This window comes from Microcaecilia unicolor, chromosome 7 (assembly GCF_901765095.1).
Source record: "Microcaecilia unicolor chromosome 7, aMicUni1.1, whole genome shotgun sequence".
Taxonomy (NCBI): Eukaryota; Metazoa; Chordata; class Amphibia; order Gymnophiona; family Siphonopidae; genus Microcaecilia; species Microcaecilia unicolor.
Window position 1 is genome coordinate 68,623,590 of NC_044037.1, and position 22,965 is coordinate 68,646,554.

Below are 22,965 nucleotides of genomic sequence, written 5' to 3' on the forward strand. Positions count from 1 at the left end.
AGTCACTTTTGAACGGGATATGGATCGTAACGTCATCGGCATATATGTAAGGGTTAAGGTTTTGATTGGCTAGGAGTTTGGCTAATGGTATCATCATTAGGTTGAAGATAGTTGGAGAGAGGGGGGATCCTTGAGTTAGTAAAAGGGCCCCTTTAATTTTTGTTTAACGTGGAGGGGCATAATTGAACACAAACGCCTATCTCCATGGGCGTTTATCTCCAAGAATGGGTACGTGAAGGGGCGGGCCGAACCGTATTTTCGAAAAAATGGACGTTTGTTTTTTTTACCGATAATGGAAACTAAAAACGCCCAGCTCAAAAACGTCCTAATCCGAGCCATTTGGTCGTGGGAGGGGCCAGGATCGGTAGTACCCCCCTGATATGCCAGGACACCAACTGGGCACCCTAGGTCAGTGCGGTGGACTTCAGAAAAAGCTCCCACATGCATAGCTCCCTTACCACGTGTGCTGAGCTCCCAACCCCCCTCCCCCCAAACCCACTACAAATGTACAACACTACCATAGCTCTTAGGGGTGAAGGGGGCACCTACATGTGGGTACAGTGGGTTTTGGAGGCCTCCCATTTACCAGCACAAGTGTTGCAGGTGGGGGGGATGGGCCTGGGTCCACCTGCCTGAAGTGCACTGCGGTACCCACTAAAAGTGCTCCAGGGACCTGCATACACGCAGGCCTCTAGGACTGGTTGCTGCTATATAACATTGGCACACCAGTTCACACCTGAAGACTAATCTCTCCGAAAACGTCCTTTATTGGAATAAGCATGTTTACTCACAGTTAACTGCAGAGGTTGTGCCCCACTAGCAACGAGTCTCCCTGGTACTGAGATTAGCAGTAGGTCAGAGCTGGCAGAATGCTGTACAATGCCCTCTTTCAGCCACATTCAAGGTAAGAACTACATTGTCTAACATGGCTAACACAGGAAAGGGAACTAAAACTGGCTTACAAAAATGGCCACTACTGCATGGACTACAACAGGAAACACAACAGGGCATAATCTGACCCAGTAGGCAGGGGGAAAAGCACCATAGGAGAAGAGCCTACCAACTACCAACATCGTGAAACTGTAACACAAGCTAATGAAATCACGGAGCCCAATACCCTACACCCACCACAATGCAATGCTGATGTGACCCTGTAGTGCACCCGAGAACCACATCTGACCCAAGGAAAGGCTGTGAGAGGATCGGACACATTCTGCTGTCATGGAGGTGGGTACGGCATTTGAGGTTGGCATACAGGCTGGGAAAAAAGTTTTTAAAGTGGGGTTTTTTTTGGTGGGAGGGGGTTAGTGACCATTGGGGGAGTCCGGGGATGTCATCCCCGATTCCCTCCAGTAGTCATCTGGGCAGTTGGGGCACTTTTTTTGGGACTTGTTCGTGAAAAAAAAGGGTCCAAAAAAGTGACCCAAAATCGCGGTAAAAACGCCTTTTTTTTTCGATTATCAGCTAAAGACGCCTATCTCTCCTTGGCTGATAACCACGCCCCAATCCCGCCTTCGACACGCCCCCATCAATTTTATTCTTTTCCGCGACGGAATGCAGTTGGAAACGCCCAAAATCGGCTTTCGATTATACTGATTTGGGCGCCTTTGCGAGAAAAACGCCCATCTCCCGATTTGGGTCGAAATATAGGCGTTTTTCTCTTTCGATTATAAGCTGGATAGTTTTCAATAGAAACAAGACAACCAAAGAGGCTGATTTTTACTGAAGACATATGAGCATGCACTAAATTGTGCAACTATTGTAAAAGGATGGCTGACCTATTTGCAGACCAACCTCCAACCCGTTTAGCATATGGGCTCATGGATACTTTATATCAGTGAGCCTGCAAGCTAATTTTCAAAGGAACATTTTCTGAAGATTTTCCCTTTGAAAATTCATTTCTAGGTGCAAAGAACGAAAAGTAAACTCCCCAAACATAGTGTGGCCCTTTTTACCACTATGTTTGGGGAGTTTACAATTGTAAAATATTACAATTACTGCAAATTAATTAACAAAATTAGAGGTCCTTTTACCAAGCTGTGGGAAAAAGGGCCTGTGTTAGTGGCGGGGGTCATTTTTCCCGTGTGCTAGGCCCCTTTTTACTGCAATAGGTAAAAGAGCCCCCAGCACACATGGCCATGCACTGAAAGAACTCTTACCGCATGTCCATGCAGCAGGGAGCCCATTGAGGTGGCGATAAGGGCTCCAGAGCTAACCCAGCTGTGATTGGGCAGCGTGCAGCGATGCCTGATTACCACCGGGTTATCACTACACAGGCCATGTATAAGTGGCAGCAAAACACCTAGACACTATTCTGTAAGGGCAGTGGCATAAGCAGCATGGAGTATAATACAATGGAACATTCTCATGGGTGCAGCATGGGAGGAGTATGGGTAGGGTTGCCACTTATGCATGCAACTTCTACAACACAGTAAGTTACACATACCCTTGTTGCATTTGGGCACTGGCTGTTAAATTATTTGCATTAATATTACAGGTTTCACTCAAAGCAACAACCCTTTTCCAAAGCAGCATACAATTTGATACTAAGAATAGAATAATTCTCTCAAATTGTTCTCTACTTTTGCAATCTGAGCACAAAAGAAATATTTTTCACTAGTATTATCACATCTTTGTATATTTTTCTGAAATCCTGGTAAAAGCCTTGTGCTCTTCAGAATGTAATTTACGCCAATGGCATTCCAAATTGCACTTTCATTTTTTTCAAGAAATGACTATCTGTAGAATATGAGGGAGCAGACACTTGTCTCTTAATAATACATTCTTTGCTGAAGTTATCCTGTCAAAGCTTTATGTAAAACCTGTAAAGTACTTTCCAGTTAATAGACCAAATCCATCACCGAACATTCATTGAGATCCTTCTGGAAGCAAAAGGAATACTACCTCTTCATGCAGTCCCACAATTTTTTCAGCATTCAATTTCAGACGATTTTCAGTCATCCAACATCCAACTGGTGACAAATAAGCCAGCAAATTCCCCAGGTCCTCAGGCTGATTTACTTTCAATTTTGTCCACTGCTTTTCTACTTCCCTCAGATGTTCCCATCCAGCTCGTTGACATATCCCCCTTTCTGACAAAGTTAGTTTTCCTGGAGTCTGAGGTCTCCATTTTTGAATGAACCATTTCCACTTCTGTCCTAATATTGAATCAACAGCTGGTTATATGAGCTGACACACTGAGTCCCAAATTCAAAAACTATGAATTAGCTTTTCTAAAGGGTATTAGTACAAATTATACAACAAAGATAATAGCAAATTATGGGGCCCTTTTACAAAGGTGCGGGAGGGCTAACGCACGGGTTGTGTGCGCCAAATCAGCGTTACGGCCGGGTGAGCACGTGCACCTGGCGGTAATTCCGAGTTTGGTGCACACCGAATACCACCCAGCTCAAATCCGCCCAAATCCGATGAATTTGCCCGGTACCAACCGCATTATCGAAACAAAAGATGGACACCCATCTTTTTCGAAAATATGGTTTGTCCCGCCCCTTCGCGGACCCATCCTCGGAGATAGTTGCTCATGGAGATGGGCGTTCGCGTTCGATTATGCCCCTCCATGAGTTCTATATACTAAGCTTTATGTTTGTATTAATAGGCTAGATTCTATATATGGTGCCTGAAAATTTTGTACAGAAAAGAAATATGCCTAGGTTTATTCTCTAAAGTATGCCCAAATTTTATAGGCTTAAATTTCCACGCGGTATATAGAATATGCCGAGCACCTCTCCATATGACCAAATTTAGTCACGGCTATTTACGCCATGTTTTACTTGGTGTAGCTCCTGATGCCTAAATTAGGTACAGAGGGGGATTTTCTGTATATGGTGCCTAAAAAATTGGCACCGAAATCAGGGCTGACTAAGTGTATTCTATAATCAGCACCTAGATTTAGGCACTATTAATAGAATATGCTTAGTTGATATTTTAGCTCCTAAAGCTACATGCATCCATTTACACCAACGAAAATGTGGCAGAAATCCCAGCACAGAGATTTAGGCGCACTGAGCCATATTCTATAAGTAGGCACATATATTTCAGAATGCACATGAAATGCCCATTTCCCTGCCCATAACCATGCCCCTTTATGCCTGCGCATGTTAGAAGTTTGGCGCACATCATTACAGAATGCACTTAGCGAGTTCTGCACCTAAATTCTAATCAGTGTCAATTAGTGCTCATTATTGCTTGTTAAGTGCTTTTATCAGTGCTCATTAGCATATTAAGCCAATTGAGTTGTGTGCATTGTTACATAAGTACATAAGTAATGCCATACTGGGAAAAGACCAAAGGTCCATCGAACCCAGCATCCTGACCCGACAGCGGCCAATCCAAGCCAAGGGCACCTGGCAAGCTACCCAAACGTACAAACATTTTATACAAGTTATTCCTGAAATTGTGGATTTTTCCCAAGTCCATTTAGTAGCGGTCTATGGACTTGTCCTTTAGGAAACCGTCCAACCCTCTTTTAAACTCCAAGCTAACCGCCTTCACCATATTCTCCAGCAATGAATTCCAGAGTTTAATTATGCGTTGGGTGAAGAAACATTTTCTCCTATTTGTTTTAAATTTACTACACTGTAGTTTCATCGCATGCCCCCTAGTCCTAGTATTTTTGGAAAGCATGAACAGACGCTTCACATCCACCTGTTCCACTCCACTCATTATTTTATATACCTCTATCATGTCTCCCCTCAGCCGTCTCTTCTCCAAGCTGAAAATCCCTAGCGTCCTTAGTCTTTCTTCATAGAGAAGTCGTCCCATCCCCGCTATCATTTTTGTCGCCCTTTGCTGCACTGTTAATGAATCTGCACCGATTTCAGCGTGGATCTCTAGGCATACTATATAGAATTCAGGGGTGTATTCTATAATAACACACAGATTTTAGAAATGGCCACGTACCACCCCTGGCTAAGCCCCCTTTTCAACTATTTATTTAATTATTTTATTTTCAGCACTTGATATACCGCAAGTGATCCCTGAGGCGATTATGCAGTTTACAATTTCTATTACAAGAATCCCAGGGAATATATGCTGTATGCTATTTGCTAATTAATATATGTTACATTATTTGCCAATAATTCAGCTCAACACAAAATATTTTATTGTAATGCACATTAAATGCATGCAAAGGTGATCATTATTATACAAAGTAAATAACACAGCCTGCATTAAACATTGTAAACTGTGTTACTCAATGAAAATTAACATCTCACATTTTCTTTATGTATTGTGGCTTGTAATATATTTAAAAATTAGAAATAAAAAAGAAAATTAACATCTCAAAATGTTAACTTTTTATCTGGAATATCACCCTATAACATACGAGCCAGTGCTCGTAGGAAATTCACTTGGTCAACACAGTGAAACCTCATGCCCCCAAACCCCCTCCATCTCTTGTAAAACGAGAACACCCTCTAGATCTACCATATACTCTCAAAAGAATTCCTCTCAGAATCTCTCATGTGGGGGCAACACAGTATTCACCACATGGGCAGGGTTGTGCAAAAGGGGCTGGGCTTGGGTGAGGCTACAATGTCATATCTGCTGACGTCATCAAAGGGAGCGGGGTGGGGTAGGGAATAAGTAGGGCTTGAGAGAGAGTGGGCATGTCTTGGGCATGCCCTTTCTTCTGATTGGCTGAGAACCCGGGTCTGGCACCTGTCAAAATCAGGTAGTGTGCCGAAAGGGGGTGAGATATACTACTCCTATTCCATAACGTAATCTAAATGTCCAGGTGCCATTATAGAATAAAAGCATAACCCAGTAATGACATGTCTATCATGTGAGTCACCTGCAGTTATACCAGTCATAGAGCATGTTTAAGTATGGGTGCCTACATGCAGCAGGATTGCATATACCTCATAGTATTTTGTAAGTTACATATGTTTGTGAGAGCCCTGCCTATGTCCTTCTCATTCTTCACCCTTGTGTATGCCTCCTTTGCAAATATGCACTATGCATATTAAACAAATATTTGCAGACTAGTGCTTAGGTGCCCTGCTAGCACTTATGTGGGTATATGTGCACATATGTGCATAAGCGGAAGAATTCTAAACTACTACTACTACTACTACTACTACTACTACTACTACTACTACTTAACATTTCTAGAGCGCTACTAGGGTTACGCAGTGCTGTACAATTTAACAAAGAGAGACAGTCCCTGCTCAAAGAGCTTACAATCTAATAGACAAGTGAATGGTCGGTCCGATAGGGGCAGTCAAATTGGGGCAGTCTGGATTCACTGAACGGTAAGGGTTAGGTGCCGAACACAGCATTGAAGAGGTGGGCTTTAAGTAAAGACTTGAAGACGGGCAGGGAGGGGGCTTGGCGTAAGGGCTCAGGAAGGTTGTTCCAAGCAGAGGGTGAGGCGAGGCAGAATGAGTGGAGCCTGGAGTTGGCGGTGGTGGAGAAGAGTACTGAGAGGAGGGATTTATCCTGTGAACGGAGGTTACGGTCGGGAACGTAAGGGGAGATGAGGGTAGAAAGATAGTGAGGGGCAGCAGACTGAGTGCATTTGTAGGTAAGAAGGAGAAGCTTGAATTGAATGCGGTATCTGATTGGAAGCCAGTGAAGTGACCTGAGGAGAGGGGTGATATGAGTATATCGGTTCTGGCGGAATATGAGACGTGCAGCAGAGTTCTGAACAGATTGAAGGGGGATAGATGGCTAAGTGGGAGGCCAGTGAGAAGTAAGTTGCAGTAGTCAAGGCGAGAGGTAATGAGAGCGTGGATGAGAGTTCGGGTGGTGTGTTCAGAGAGGAAAGGGCGAATTTTGCTGATGTTAAAGAGGAAGAAGCGACAGGTCTTGGCTATCTGCTGGATATGCGCAGAGAAGGAGAGAGAGGAGTCAAAGATGACTCCGAGGTTGCGGGCAGATGAGACGGGGAGGATGAGGGTGTTATCAACTGAGATAGAAAGTGGAGGAAGAGGAGAAGTGGGTTTTGGTGGAAAGACGATAAGCTCGGTCTTGGACATGTTCAGTTTCAGGTGGCGGTTGGACATCCAGGCAGCAATGTCAGATAAGCAGGCCGATACCTTTGCCTGGGTCTCCGCGGTGATGTCTGGTGTGGAGAGATACAGTTGGGTGTCATCAGCATAGAGATGATACTGGAAACCATGAGATGAGATCAGGGAGCCCAGGGAAGAGGTGTAGATTGAGAAGAGAAGGGGTCCAAGGACAGATCCCTGGGGAACACCAACAGATAAGGGGATGGGGGTGGAGGAAGATCCATGAGAGTGAACTTTGAAGGTGCGGTGGGAGAGATAGGAGGAGAACCAGGAGAGGACAGAGCCCTGGAACCCAAATGAGGACAGTGTGGGAAGAAGTAAGTCATGATTGACAGTGTCAAAAGCGGCGGATAGATCGAGGAGGATGAGGATGGAGTAGTGGCCTCTGGATTTGGCAAGGAACAGGTCATTACAGACTTTAGAGAGTGCTGTTTCTGTTGAGTGAAGAGGGCGAAAACCGGATTGAAGCGGATCTAGGATGGCATGAGAGGAGAGAAAATCAAGGCAGCGGCTGTGGACTGCGCGCTCAAGTATCTTGGAGAGGAAGGGTAGGAGGGAGATGGGGCGGTAGTTGGAGGGACAGGTAGAGTCTAGTGATGTTTTTTTGAGGAGTGGCGTGACTACGGTATGCTTGAAGGTGTCGGGGACAGTTGCAGTGGAGATAGAGAGGTTGAGGATATGACAGATGGAGGGGGTGATAGTAGGAGAGATGTTGTTAAGTAAGTTGGTGGAGAAGGGATCAGAGGAACAAGTGGTGCATTTTGAGGAGGAAAGAAGGCAGGCGGTTTCCTCCTCGGAGATATCAGGAAAGGAGGAGAAGGAGATCTGGGTTGGTTGGTTGAGGGAGAGGGTTGAAGGGTGAAGAGGAGGAGGTGGCTTGGTAGTGAACTCAAGGTTGATCTTTTGCACCTTGTCGCGGAAGTAGTCAGCCAGTGATTGAGGAGAGAGCGAGGGGGGGGGGTGTGGGTGCGAAGGGCGCTTTGAGGAGGGAGTTGAGGGTGGCGAAGAGACGACGAGGGTTAGAGCTGAGAGAATTAGTCAATTGGGTGTAATAGTCCTGTTTGGCAAGAAATAGTGAGGACTGGAAGGAGGATAGCATGAATTTGTAGTGAAGGAAATCTGAATGGGTGCGAGATTTCCTCCAGAGGCATTCAGCAGATCGGGCACAGGAGCAAAGGTAACGGATGCAAGGGGTCAGCCAGGGCTGGGGATTAGTATGCCTTGTGGGATGGGAGGTGGATGGTGCAAGGGTGTCCAGAGCAGAGGAGAGAGTGGCATTGTAAGTGGAGACAGCCTCGTTGACAGACTCGGAGGACATGATGGAGGGGAGGAGATTAGAAATACTAGATGATAAGGTGGGAGGGTCAATAGCCTGGAGATTCCTGGAAGTAGTGGTTAATGTTGGGCGGGGCTGAGGGGGAGGGTGAAGAAGTGTGAAGGTGATCAGGTGATGATCAGAGAGAGGAAGAGCTGAGACGTGGAAATTGGAGGGTGAGCCGGAAGAGGAGAGGACGAGGTCAAGGCAATGGCCATCACGGTGAGTAGGGGTGGTGGAACACAGCTGGAGGTTGAAGGAGGATGTTAGAGTGAGGAACTGAGAAGCGTGAGAGTTGGACGGGTCATCAACGTGTATGTTAAAGTCTCCGAGAATGAGGGATGGAGATGAGGGTTCAAGAAAAACAGAAAGCCAGGCATCGAAGTCGGTGAGGAAGGAAGAGAGGGATTTATCAGGGGGGCGGTAAATGACTGCCACTCTGAGTGGCAACGGGTAGAATAGACGGATGGAGTGGACTTCAAAGGATGAGAAGCAGTGAGACTGTGGTAGGAGGAGGGGTTGGAAACTACAGAAGGGTGAGAGTAGTAACCCGACGCCTCCTCCGCGGCCAACTAGGCGGGGAGTGTGGGAGAAGAGATAGCCTCCATGGCATAGAGCCGCAACTGAGGCAGAGTCATCAGGGGAGAGCCAGGTTTCAGTTAGGGCAAGCAGGTGAAGGGAATGAGAGATGAAGAGATCGTGGGTGAAGGGAAGTTTGTTGCAGACCGAGTGGGCATTCCACAGTGCACATGAGAAGGGGAGGGAAGAGGGGGGGGGGGGAGGAGGGGAATAGATATGAGATTGGAGACATCCCGGAAACGTTTGCATGGATAGGACGAGGACACTTAAGTATTCTAATTGTGGACATCTAGATTATAGAATTGCCCTTTATCCCCCAGATTCTGTATAGGTCATACAAAGTTGGCATTCTTGCAATCTGTTATTGACATAAACAAGCACTTAATTGGCATTAAATAGTTTTGCATAGATCTGCCCTACACCCTATTCTATAACATGAATGCCTAAATTTCATAGCATGCAACTCCAAAAGGGGTGTGACCATGGATGGAGCTGAGGTGGGTCAGGGCTGTGCCCAGAAAATAGGTGTAATGTTATAGAATATCTGCATTTGTGCGCCTAATTGCTAGCAGGCAGTAAATGCTCAGGCCCAAAATCAGGTGCGAAATCTGCACTAAGCTAGTATTCTGTAACACAGAGTACACCTTACAGAATACTAACTTAAAGAGCATCATTTTGAAACCTATCTTTCCCCCCTGTTTACTAAGCTGTGCTAGTGGCTGCCATGCGGCAATGCCGACACAGCCCATTACAACTGAATGGGCTGTGTCAGAATAATTGCACAGCAGCCGCTAGCATGGCTTAGTAAACAAGGAAATTTGGGAGCTATTTACAGAATCTAGCCCTGTAATCCTGTGTTTGAGTTTTTGCTGTCTTACTCCTATGTTTACTAAGGTGCACTATGTGTGCGTTAGCATTTTTAACGCACGTAAATGGTTTACGCACACTAAATGCTAATGCGCCCATAGAAATGTAAAGGCGCGTTAGCATTTAACTCACCTTAAATTTAAGGGTGCGTTAGAAACGCTAATGCACCTTCGTAAATGTACCCTCTATTGCCCTTTCTGCCTCCCTGTGTTTAACTGAAATGTTGCAAGATTTTCTGAAGCAAAAACATTGATGTTTTGAGTATTTAATGAAATCTGGATATCTAGAATTGGTTTCATCAGCTACTTTAAGGTCATCCTATTTCCTATCTCATATATTTATATGTTTGCATTTTCATTACATTGTCCTTGGAAAATGGCACCTGTCAAATATTTGCAAAGGAAGCACATCCATTGCATTGAACTGCTGAAAGTTGAATATGTGATTCAGAATAATGTTGTCAGTGTTCTGTTTTAATTTATCTATTTTCACATTAAATAAACTTTTTTCCAAAATACTTTTTATTAAGTACATCAAGAGAAAGCATAACATTTACATGCTTCATTCAACTTGTTTAAGTCTTAGAGGTATAATTATCAATGTGGGCTACTGTTTTCTTTTAGCACTCATGCTATTTTTGCACAGGTCCCATTTTATGCAATGAGACCTGGCTACTAATAACCAGGGTGAAGAGTAAAATAACATCTCTTAACAGTTGCCCATGTTGAAACCTTCACCCCTTATTGTATATATACATGTGCCCCGGTGAAAATGATACTAAAGTAATGAAGGAAAAAACATCAAACAAAACTTGGATAGTGGCATAGAAAACAACAGAACTACACACATCAGGTGAAAGAAAAAATAAATCAAGACCTTAGTTCTTATAACCTAAGTCCCATTGGCTGTGATATGTAAGTTGCAAATAAAAGAGTCATGAACAGGGTGCAACTTAGATATCTAGGCCAGGGGTTCCCAAACTTTTCTCGATTTGCGGCTTCTCCTTCAGCCACATGAGTCTCTGCGGCACCCCCCCCCCCCCTCCCGGCCACATGGGTCTCCGCACACACACACACACACACCCCGCCACATGGGTCTCCCTTTCCCTGCAGGACTCTGCCTTCCCTAAATCCAGCATCGCTTGCTACCTTCCTTCTTGCAGGTCCAGGATCGCTGCCGCTTTCTTCTCTTTCTCCCGCCGCTGCTGCAGTGATTGCAGCTTACATTTTTGGGCTGTCCGCTATTCACACATGCACTCTGGGGCCTTCCCAGTCTGCCACGTCCGGCCCTCTCTGATGTAACTTCCTGTTGCGAGGGCCGGACGTGGCAGAGGGAAGTGCCCGCAGTGCCTGTGTGTATCACGGACGACCCATAAATGTAAGCTGCAAGCACTGTGGCGGAGGCGAGGGAAGAAGCAGGAAGCGGCAGGTGCTGGACTTGCAGGAGGGGAAAGTAGGGAGTGATGCACTGCAGCCACCCCAGAGAGTTCAATGTGGTGCTCCAGGGTGCCGCGGCACACAGTTTTGGAACCGCTGATCTAGGCCATTGTGGTAGATTCTGTTTACATTGGTGCTTATCCCTAGTGAAGATGTGAGAGAGGAGCAATGAATGATCAACTACATCAAATGCCATGAAAAGATCAAGAGATATTGCCAAGACTATATTGTGCCATTCAAAATTACCCTAAACTTCACTAAGAACAGCTGTAATAATAGTGTCAGTGCTAAAACAATGGCGAAAACCAGATTGTCGAGGGTGAAGTGCTGATGCCCTATCCATAAAGGAGGGTGTCTTGTCTTTGTACACTTACGTTATAGAATACTGTCACTTATGTGCAGAGCTTCCAGCTTTAGGCATGAACATTTACACTAGGTCAATAGGTGGTGGTAAGTGCTCAGGCAGTAAATAACTGTGTGCTCCTTTTAATTTTAGCATACGGCCATATACTGCCCCATTTAAAAAAAAAAGCCCTTTTTTCTAGCCTCAGTAAAAAATGGCGAAGCGCATGCCAATTTCACATATCCAAACTATCACAGGCCACTTGTTACCGCTGCTTAGTAAGAGGTGCCCTATAGTTTGCAGTTGACAGAAATATGGGAGGAGTCTGGGTGACACATAGGTGTGGATGGGGTTCACATGCACATAACTTATAACATACTATAAGTTATGCACATATCTCCAGAATCTAGGCACAATAATGTATACAATGCTCTGTAGCTGGTATAAGTGCTTGCACCTAACCACATGTGAGTGTATATTTATTTATTTGTTGCATTTGTACCCCACATTTTCCCACCTATTTGCAGGCTCAATGTGGCTTACATAGTACTGTCAAAGGCGTTTGCCCAGTCTGTGGATAACAAATACAAAGTTGTATAGTGATCGTATGAGGTATAAGTGGAGAGTCGGAATGGATGAAGATTTCGTGTTGTCCTGTTCGATCATAGTCATGCTGTGTTGGTAGGTGAGGAGGGATATGTGGGGTCGTTGGTGTAGGCCTTTTTGAAGAGGTTGGTTTTTAGTGATTTCCTGAAGTTCAAGTGGTCGTGGATTGTTTTCACAGCTTTTGGGAGCCCATTCCATAGTTGTGCGCTTATGTAGGAGAAGCCGGCTGCGTAAGTTGTTTTGTATTTCAGTCCTTTGCAATTTGGGTACTGTAGGGTTAGGTAGGATCTTGATGATCTGACTTTGTTTCTTATTGGAAAGTCTATGAGGTCTGTCATGTATTCTGGGACTACGCTGTATATGATTTTGTGGACTAATATATCTGATTTTTGTGGACTAATGTACCTGATTGTGTTAGTATTCTCAAAAGGAAAATAAGTACATACTTTCTGTTACAGGCTTTACAAATACATCATTAAGGTGATTATATAAGTGCTTCTTTATAGAACTGCTCTCTACCTGCATAGCATCATATGGGGCAGGAAATGTGGAATATTTAGCTAATCTTACTATTCCTTATACCCCAACTCGAATTTTATGTTCCCTGAATGGGGAACCTTCCAGGACCAAGACCTGCACACCATGAGTTGACCAGACATTGTGCTTCTTTCCTTCTTGCACCATACATTTGGAATGACTTACTGCTTCATGTCTGCAGTATTCATTAATTTCAAAATTTCAAATCAGAGGTGAAAACATGGCTGTTTCAAGAAGCCTATGGAAGTCCTGACTGACTGGGCAGGCATGCAACTTGTTTTCCTATGCCAATTTTTTTTTTCTTTTCTTTATCTCTGTTTTCAAAGTCTTGGTTATCTTTCCTATTGAATAATGGAGTTCCTTTCTTTCTTTTATAGTCTGTACACCTCTTAGTTCTGCCTGTCAAAAAGAGTGGTTTAGCAAATTTTTAAATAAACTATCTACTATAATAAAAAGCACCTCCAACATTCTGAAGCTGATTCCGTGGCTTCAGTGAAGGGTTCGTAACGGTGTCACATCTCTCTTTGCCCCACCCTCATGTCAAAACGTGATGACATCGAGGGCGGGTAATCAGAAGACAGGACTGAGGGAACGAACTCACCTCCAACGTTCTGAAGCTGACTCTGTGGATGGCCAGGGCTTTCAATAACGCCGTCGCTTCGACGGAGCTAATCTGGGGACACAGTACAATTGCTGGGTGGCAGGAGGGGGGGCAGGGGAGAGAGCATAATCGCTGGGTGGCTGGAGGGAGCAGGGGAGAGAGCATAATCGCTGGGAGGCTGGAGGGAGCAGGGGAGAGAGCATAATCGCTGGGTTTCTGGGGGAAAAAGATAACCCCTGGAAATGACTTGTGTGGTGGTAACCCGATGGTAATCTGGCATCGCCGTTCGCTGCCTGGTTACTACCGGGTTACCAGGGGAGCCCTTATCACCACCTCAAAGGGTGGCAGTATGGGCTTCTGGCACATGGCCACACAGTAAGAGTTCTCTTACCACATGGCCATATTTGTCTGGGGGCTTTTTTTCTCACAGCTTGGGAAAAGGACCCTTCAACTAGCATCATTCCATAACTTGCATGCCCAAATTTACCTGCTAATTAGAAATGTGGATGTGCAACTTTATATAATCCAGCCTACCATTACAGACTAGCTGGATTACATGTGTACATGCCAGTATTTTGGTGATTTATGCATGTATTTGGGGCTGGATTCAGTATACGGTGCTCAAAATTCAGCGCCAAAAAATCGTCACTGAACAGTATACTGTATTGGGTGTTATGGGATGGGTACCCTTTATAGAAAAGCGAAATGTACTGGGATCTGCGCTAAAGTTTGGATGCAAGAAGTTACATCAATTGACATCAGGTGTAAATCCTGGTGAGCAAGTTGGGCATAGACTTGCACTATTCTATAGCACTGAGTACGCCTTAAGAGAATGCCTATGACCCATCCATGACCCTCCCATCCTTACGCCCCCCCCCCCTTTGCAGATATCCATGCAGAGACACACACTATTCTATAAATAGGTGCATAAGTGTGTTTTTGTGTGGATCTGCCATTTCAGTCCCGTTTTGGCACCTTGCATTTGTAAGAATGCTTTTCCATGCTTAATGTTAGCTGCCATTGGCTAGATTCTACATATATGACATCTGAAAATTCCATGCAGTAAAAAAATACATCTAGGCATATTCTAAAAAGTACATCTATATTTTCTAGATAAACTAAAATTTCTGTGTGGTATATAGAATATGCTGAGCGCCTTTCCATGTTACCATATTTAGTTGCGGCCATTTATGCCATGTTTTACTTGGCATGAGTCCCAATGCCTAAATTAGGTGCAGAGGGAGGATTCTATATATGGTACTTAAAAAATCCATGTAGAAACAATTTCCTCCTAAATGTATTCTATAAGCAGTACCTAGATTTAGGTGTGATACATAGAATACGTTCAGTTGATATTCCAGTGCCTATAACTATGTGTGTCCATTTAAGCCAATGAAAACATGGCATAAATCCTGGCACATAGTTTAGGCACACTGACCATATTCTATAACTACATATGTAAATTTCAGAACACCCATGCCTATTTCCCTGCCTGTAACCATGCCCCTTTTTACGTGCATATGTAAGATATTAGGCACAGTGCATTAAATAATATGCTTAGGGTGTTGTGTGTGTAAATTCTAATTATTGCCAATTAGTGCTCATAATTGCTTGCTAAGTGCTGTTATCAATGCTGATTAGCTTATTAAGCTAATTAAGTTACACACACTGTTATAGAATCCACTTGGATTTTGGCGTGGAACGCTAGGGACGCTATATAAAATCCGGGGGAGAGTGGGTGTATTCTATAACAATGGGAATAGATTTTAGAAATGCCCATGTCCCACCCATGGCCAAGCCCCCTTTTCAACTATGCAATTTAAAATTTAAGCACACCACATTACAGAAAATACTTAGTGAGTTGTGCGTGTAAATCTTAAAAGCCAATTAGTGCTGATAATTGCTTGTTAATATCCAATTAAACAGTGCTGATTAGCTAGTTAACCAATTAAGTTATGCACATTGTTTTGCTTCTTTTTCTGCACAGAAATAAAGGCGCCATATATAGAATTTTGGGGCATATATAGAATTCCCCCATTGGTGCCTAAATATTAACACCCGTTTCATAGGATTACCCCTCGGTATGTGAATTAGTGGCCCTATATGTGAGCATAACTGCAGTCATGTTCTAAGAGCACACACTAATTCATAAGCTAAGCAGATTTTTTTTGTTTTGCTTTTATATATCTTTGCATGATAAAGAAAAAGAAATGAAGAAAACAGAAGGAATGTTCAACAAAGGCAGCATAAATACAGGAATTGATTTTTTTGTGTGCAATATATTTTTCTGATTTTTCATTTCAAGGTGACTGAAAGCAGAATTTTAATAAAAATGTTTCCTTTTAATCTTCTTTTTCTTTAATTACATTTTTACCTTAGAGACTGAACTTTAACACATTGTAAATTAGAAACTGATCATGAAGCTAAGCAGAAAAATTCTGGGTCTTTCAAAGTAACATTAGAACAATTGATTCATCTTTAACTTTCAATCCAGTAATGCTAGTCCTGACATGATTCATAATGTGTTTTCTTCCAGTGATAAAGAACATTTTGTAACTTTGTAACAGTGAGTCCTTAACCTTTTTTTAATTTGCGTGTTTTATGGTGTTTAAAATAAAAACTGTCTAGACTGCTCATAAATACCTTTTGTATAAGTACTGAATTTGCAGTTGAAGTGGAGATAATTTTGGATTCTCTGACTCACTATAGATTGCTGCAAATATAAGGTATGATTTATAACTGCTAAAGGCTGCAATTAGTGCAGTACACTGCAGCAAAAGTGATTATGGACACAAAGAAATATGATGGTTTTAGACTAGTGCTTCAGTCCCTACATTGACTTCCGATAACAGTTCTATTTAAATTTACACTATCGATGAATCTCAGATGTTTGAATAATGCATGTTCAAAATATTTGGCTATATTGTTGCAACCATGTTATAGGTGGTAGAGGTAAAAAAAAAATCTTTACATCAAAAGTTATTAAAAACTTTGTCTTTGGTTGAAGTCTAAGCAGCAGCTGCAATAACAGCGTTTAGTTATTTTAGCCTGATGTGATGCAATTCCATCTCTTTAGAGATGGGAATGGAGTAGGTTTAGTTAAAATACAGAAAATTGACTAAAGCATGGTTTTTCAATCAAGAGTTTGTAATTGTGTTTTATATTCATGTTGTAAACTCTGGAATCTGATTTTATTATAAATGCTTTGACATAATGTTTATAAATAAAGAAAAGAAAATCATGTTTTAAAACATAAGAATAGCCATACTGTGTCAGACCAATGGTCTATTTAGCCCTGTAAACTGCTCTGCTTCCAATAGTGGCCAATTCAGGTCCCAAGTACCCGGCAGAATCCCAGATAGTAGCAAGATTCATGCTACTGATCCCAGGGACAAGCAGTGGCTCTCCCCATGTCTGTCTCAATAGCAGACTATGGAGTTTTCCTCAACTACACTAATCGCTGAGTTCTAGATCTTAACTATCCACTGAGTGAAAAAAATATATTCCCTCCTGTTCATTTTAAAAGTAGTACCATGTAACTTTCTTGAGTGTCTTTGTACTTTTTCAAAGAGTAAAAAAATCGATTTACATTTACCTGTTCTACGCCACACAGTATTTGTAGACCTCCATCATATCCCATTTTTTAAGCTGAAGAGATCTCTTAAGCCTTTCCTCATATGGGAGAGTTCCATCCCCTTAATCATTTTGATTGCCCTTTGAACCTTTTCTAATTCTAGGTACATGCATATTGCCACACTGGGACAGACCAAAGGTCCATCAAGCCCAGCATCCTGTTTCCAACAGTGGCCAATCCAGGTCACAAATTTATGCTGCTTGTTCCTGAAATAAGCAGTGGATTTTCCCTGTCAATTTAATAATGGTCTATGGACTTTTCCTTTAGGAAGCTGCCCAGACCATTTTAAACCCTGCTATGCTTTACCACATTCTCTGGCAACGAATTCCAGAGTTTAATTCTGCTATATCTTTTTAAAGATATGGCGACCAGAATTGCACACAATACTCAAGGTGCGGTTGCACAATGCAGCTATACAGAGGCATTATAATATTATTTGTCTTATTTTCTATCCCTTTTCTAATAATTCCTAGCAGTCTTTCCTTTTTTGGCTGCCATCACACACTGGGCAGAAAATGTCAGCATATTGCCCATGAAGACATGACCCTAGGATTGAACCTAACATCAAATAACTATGATTTGGATTATTTTTCCCAATGTGCTTCACTTTGCACTTGTCAGGAGCAGACTGTCTATTTGAGCAACTAGGCAGTGCCTGAGGGTCCAGGGCAGTGTGGGGCCCAACACTTCCATCCCATGTGACAAGCCCGACATTCCTCTCTCCCTTCCGGGACTGGAACCGGGAAGCTCCTTCTCTCTCCTGCACTCCCACCTGCAAACCACCCAACCTGGAGCAAAAGCTTCAAATTCAAGCAGTAGGAAGAAGAGAAAGGAGAAGCCAAATCAGCACTTACTATCCTAAAACCTGGTCCACTGATGCCTGGAACTTCCCTCTGCCGTGACCCACCCCCTCCTAATCCCAAGTAGGTGTAAATATGCATGGGTGCATTTAAGCTGCAATTGTTCAAGCTTTTCTGAGGCTATATTATACATACAAGTAAGTGTGTTTATTGTCTTTACAGAATAGGCTTAAATAGGTACCTACTTTTGACTTCCTACCTAAGGGATTCTATATATGGCACCCAGATTTGCACACCCAAATTTGTGCTCGCTCCTGAGATGTGTGCAAAACTTAATTGAATAACAAACTCTGAACCAGCAATAATTGGATGCTAACAATGGTTAATTGGCACCTATTACAATTTGTGTACACATCTGGCTGCATATTGTTATGTAAGGCAGGGTACATAACTCCCATAGCACGTATTTGAGAAGGGGGCATGGCCTTGTGAGTGGCATGGATATGTCAGGGGCTTTCCAAGAAGTTGTGCGAATACATATAGAGCATGGAGTCAGTACTCCCAACTTGGGCGCCGGCATTTATACCAGGTTTCAGCAGGTGATAAGTCTGGCTCTCAAAGTTTGGTCATGGGAATTAGTGCTAAATTAGGGCATGCACTTTTTATAGCATTGTGCTTAGTTTGAGTATGATTTATAGAATTTCCCTCATACTTCATGACACCACCCACACTGCACCTAAACTACACACCAGAGAACACCTGCACCTGTCACATAACAGTATATGCCTTTTTGTCATTGCCCACAGTTTTATGTTCGTACACTGTTGGGTAATATTATAAAAGCCTTTTCTGCTGGTAAAACACATTTTTATGCATGGAGAAGACATATATAAAAATACCTCCATAGTGAATGGGTCCCATTCTCACTAATTTGTGCTTAAGATGGTGAACGTATTGAAGGTTAAATTGTTGTTATGGTGCTGACATATCGATTTAGTTATGAGTGGAAAGGACAATGCAGGTTAATACTGTGTGTCACCGCTTAAAGAACAACCTAGTTTATGGCCACTCCTTTGAGTATTAAGCTCTAGCTGGTTTGTTTACGACCTGCTCAGTTTTCTGATTAATAAAGAATGTTCTGTTTTATCTACCTCATATTTCAAAAAAATCAATTTAGTATGTGCAGTTACCCTCTTTTGTTTGATATAAATAAATTATATTGATGTTGTTAGATGAAAATTATTTCTCAAACACGTGTAGCAAAACACATGGAAGATCTCAGGAAAATATCATCTATCAACACGGTAGTGTGATGAAGTCCAGAACTAAATGATTAGGTTGTAGAAAATGAAGGGTTAAATTTGATAACTGTGCAACTGGATTACTGTATGCCACAGGGTCTCAAGCCAGTTCATGGGACACACCCAACCAGTGAGGTTTTCAGAATATCCACAAGGAATATGCATGAGATAAATTTACATGCATAACCTCCATTTTAGGCAACTCTATCTCATGCATATTCGTGGATATCCTGTAAACCTGACTGGCTACGAGGCTCTTTTACTAAGGCACGCCCAAAAGTGGCCTAAGCTGGTGTAGACACGTGTTTTGGATGTGCGCTTATTCATTTCCTGAGCGTGCCTGGACAAAAGGGGATTTTTTAATAGACATGCAGCAAAATGAAAACCAGCGTGCGTGTCCATTTTCTGCCTCAGATCTTAACGCTACCTATTGACTTAGCAGTAAGGTCTCATGTGCTATTTGGGTGGTAAGCGTGCAGCACGCACCAACTGCTGATTACTGCCAGGTAAGGGCCCCGCGGTAGAAAATATTTTCTATCACATGATTTGGGCACAGTAGCCAGGTGGTAGTGCCAATTTGACATGCTTTGGATGCACATAGACGTCTTAGTAAAAGGGCCCCAAAGTTTGTTCCAAAGATTGGGTTGAGAACCCCTGCTGTATGCTTTTAAGCATGAATGTGCAGTGTTTAGCGCAGGACCTGTTTTATGCAAAGGGACCTACTGAAGACTTCGGTACATAATAACATGGTAGCACAATTTAGTAAATCTAGTTTTAAAAAAAAATCTTTATTTATACGAGAGGATTACAATGAACAATAATCACTTGTAACATTTTCCAACATTTTCTTTTGTTATAACATCCCCTAATTACTTCAACCTACTACTCATAACCCTCCCCTGCCCCTATACCCTCCCTCCCTCCCTTCCCCAACCCTCCCTTGTGGACATTACCCATAATCTTTTTTTAGATATTGGGGCCCATTATTCAGCCGGTGGTGATCAGCATTTTGATGACTGTTGCCAGCGTTAAACCTGGGAATTCAATGCTGGGTCATCTCTGGGCACCCAAATTGAGGGCCCTTTTTACCAAGTTATTTATTTTATTTATTTAGATTTTGCTGACACCTTTTTCAGTAGCAGCTCAAGGTGAGTTACATTCAGGTACACTGACTATTTCTCTGTCCCAGGAGGGCTCACAATCTAAGTTTGTACCTGAGGCAATGGAGGGTTAAGTGACTTGCCCAAGATCACAAGGAGCAGCAGTGGGATTTGAACTGGCCACCTCTGGATTACAAGACTGGTGCTCTAACCACTCCTCTAGGCCATTTCTCCACTCCCATGCATAAGCTGTGGCAGAAGGGGGCCTATGCTGGCATCGGTGCATGTTTTTGACGCACACCGAGGCCCCCTTTTACCGCAGCGGGTAAAAGATAGGTCTTGTCTTCAGGAAATGGCCGTGTGGCAAGTGAAGCACTTGCTGTGCAGCCATTTCAAGGGAGCCCTTATTGCCACCCATTGAGGTGGCAGAAAGGGCTCCCACACTAACCATGCAGTAACCGGGTAGCATGAAGCACTGCACAATTACCGCCGGTACCACACGGGCGCTACAAAAATAAAAATATTTTTGTAGCTGCAGTACCCCAGCGGTACTCCCTTTTTAGCCCGAATTAGGTTACCGCCGCTTTGTAAAAGGGCTCCTCAATTTCCAGGTTTCAGGAGTCAGTTAACGCATAGCTGGTTAAGTGTGATATAGAGCTATGGGATGCTGCATAAAGATAGAACTCAGTTTTATTTGGTCCTATTTATGCAGTCAACTTGGCCAGTTAAGTGCAAAACACTTAACTAGCCAAGTGTCGGATCCACCCAGTGGCGTACCTAGGGTAGTTGACACCCGGGGCCGGTCATTTTTTAACCCCCCCCCCCCCCCCAAATCCAGTACTAGGCATGCCGAGAATACAAAACACTCAGGACCTATAGAGCAATTCTACCATACCATAAGCAGTCATTTCTACGAGTCACACAAGGAAAAGGAAAGCATCTTAAACACTACAGTGAGCACTAGAACATCAATTCACCTATTGTAAAACGAAACCAGACAGAATAGTACAGATCGTAGATCCTGCACAGTCAATGCCAACTGAAAGCCATGTCTTTTTCACAAACACAGATACACCCTAATCCACTATAGAATAAGTAATCATAAACTTTCTATTTAGACAAAAATTAAACTGAACCCCCAATGCCAGACTCTGCATACAATGCAACACCACAGAAACAGAAACTGCCCCCTAGTACTGTGCAAAATATAAAGACAGCAGATGTAAATTTGAAAAAAAAACCTAACAAGTACCAATCACCACTTTACAAATTAACAAATAGAAATAAAACAAATATAGAAAGTAAAATAATACCATTTTATTGGACTAATACATTTAGCTTTCAGAGGCCAAAACCTCCGTCCTCGGGTCAGTACAGTATAGTGCTGTTACAGTATCCTATCCTGACCTGAGGAAGGGGGTTTTGTTCTCCGAAAGTTAGTCAAAATGTATTAAAATTAGTCCAATAAAAAGATTACCTTATTTACATGTTCTATTGTAAACATTTAACACATCTACAATACTTTATCCTAAAGCAAAAAAAATAAAAAAATATATTTTATTTACAGTTTGTTGTCTCTGGTTTCTGCTTTCCTCATCTTCTTTTCACCATCTTTCTTCCATCCAGCATCTGTCTTCACTCTCTCTCTCTCTGCCATCCAGTGTCTGCCCTCTCTGCCATCCCTTCCATCCACTGCATGCCCTTTCTCTCTGCCCCTTCAATCCACCATTTGCCCTCCCTCTCCCATCCATCCAGGGTCTGCCCTCCCTCTCGCTCCCCCTTCCATCTAGGATCTGTCCCCTCTCTCTCTCTGCCCCTTTTTTCAGCCCCCAGTTCCAGCCCCCTTCTCCCCTCTGAACACCCCCACCCCAGTCCCCTTTTCCCCTCCCCTTCTCCTGTCTGAGACCCCCACCTCAGTCCCCTTCTCCCCTCCCCTGTCTGAGACCCTCACCCCAGTCCCCTTCTCTCCTCTGAACACCCCCATCCCAGTCCCCTTCTCCCCTCCCCTCCCCTTCTCCCCTCTGAGACCCCCACCCCAGTCCCCTTCTCCCCTCTGAATACCCCCACCCGAGTCCCTTTCGCCCCTCTCCTTCCCCACCTCAGTCCCGTTAAAACCGGCGAAGCAGCGTCGCAGGCAGCGCCTCGTGCCCTGCTTGTAAAAAAAAAAATCAAATCTCCTTCCTTCTCCTCGTCTTGACGTCGACTCGGGCCTTCCAATCAAATTGATTGGAAGGCCCGAGTCGACGTCAAGACGTCAAGATGAGGAGGAGAAGGAGGAAGGAGATTTGATTTTTTTTTTTTTACAAGCAGGGCATGAGGCGCTGCCTGCGACGCTGCTTCGCCGTTTTTTTAAATGTGCGGTGCCGCGGGAACGGCTATGGGAGGCGGCGGGAGCGGAGCACCCCCCACCCACTGGCACCCGGGGCGGACCGCCCCCACCGCCCCCCCCCTTGGTACGCCACTGGATCCACCTCCCCAAATATCCAGTATTCAATTCAGTGCTAACCAGTTATTTTCAATGGCACTTTTAGCAGTTAACCCCAAACGGGCGATTTAAACAGTCGAGCTGTTTCTGGCCTGTTAAATCATTTTGAATATAAATCCCAAACTGTTTGAGTATTAAAGATTCTGCCACACTACTGTGGCCAACCTGCATTAATGCATTCTATTTTCAGCAGGCCCTATTTTAGATAATGAGACCTATTTATTCGTGGGGGGGAGGGGATGATGATCAGAAACCCCTCGCTGTTCCAAACAGCACTGTAAAATTAGCGCCGGAACAGCACAGGGCTTTAACGCCCCTATCATCACAGCT

At 43.5% G+C, this 22,965-nt stretch overlaps 1 long non-coding RNA gene across 1 annotated transcript; it reads left to right on the forward strand.

The window, feature by feature from the left end:
• Positions 1 to 520: 520 nt before the first annotated feature.
• Positions 521 to 14,653, forward strand: LOC115474098. The gene is made up of 3 exons (XR_003942809.1): positions 521 to 532; positions 8,860 to 8,864; positions 14,560 to 14,653. It is a non-coding gene; the product is annotated as an uncharacterized LOC115474098 (long non-coding RNA).
• Positions 14,654 to 22,965: the final 8,312 nt, after the last annotated feature.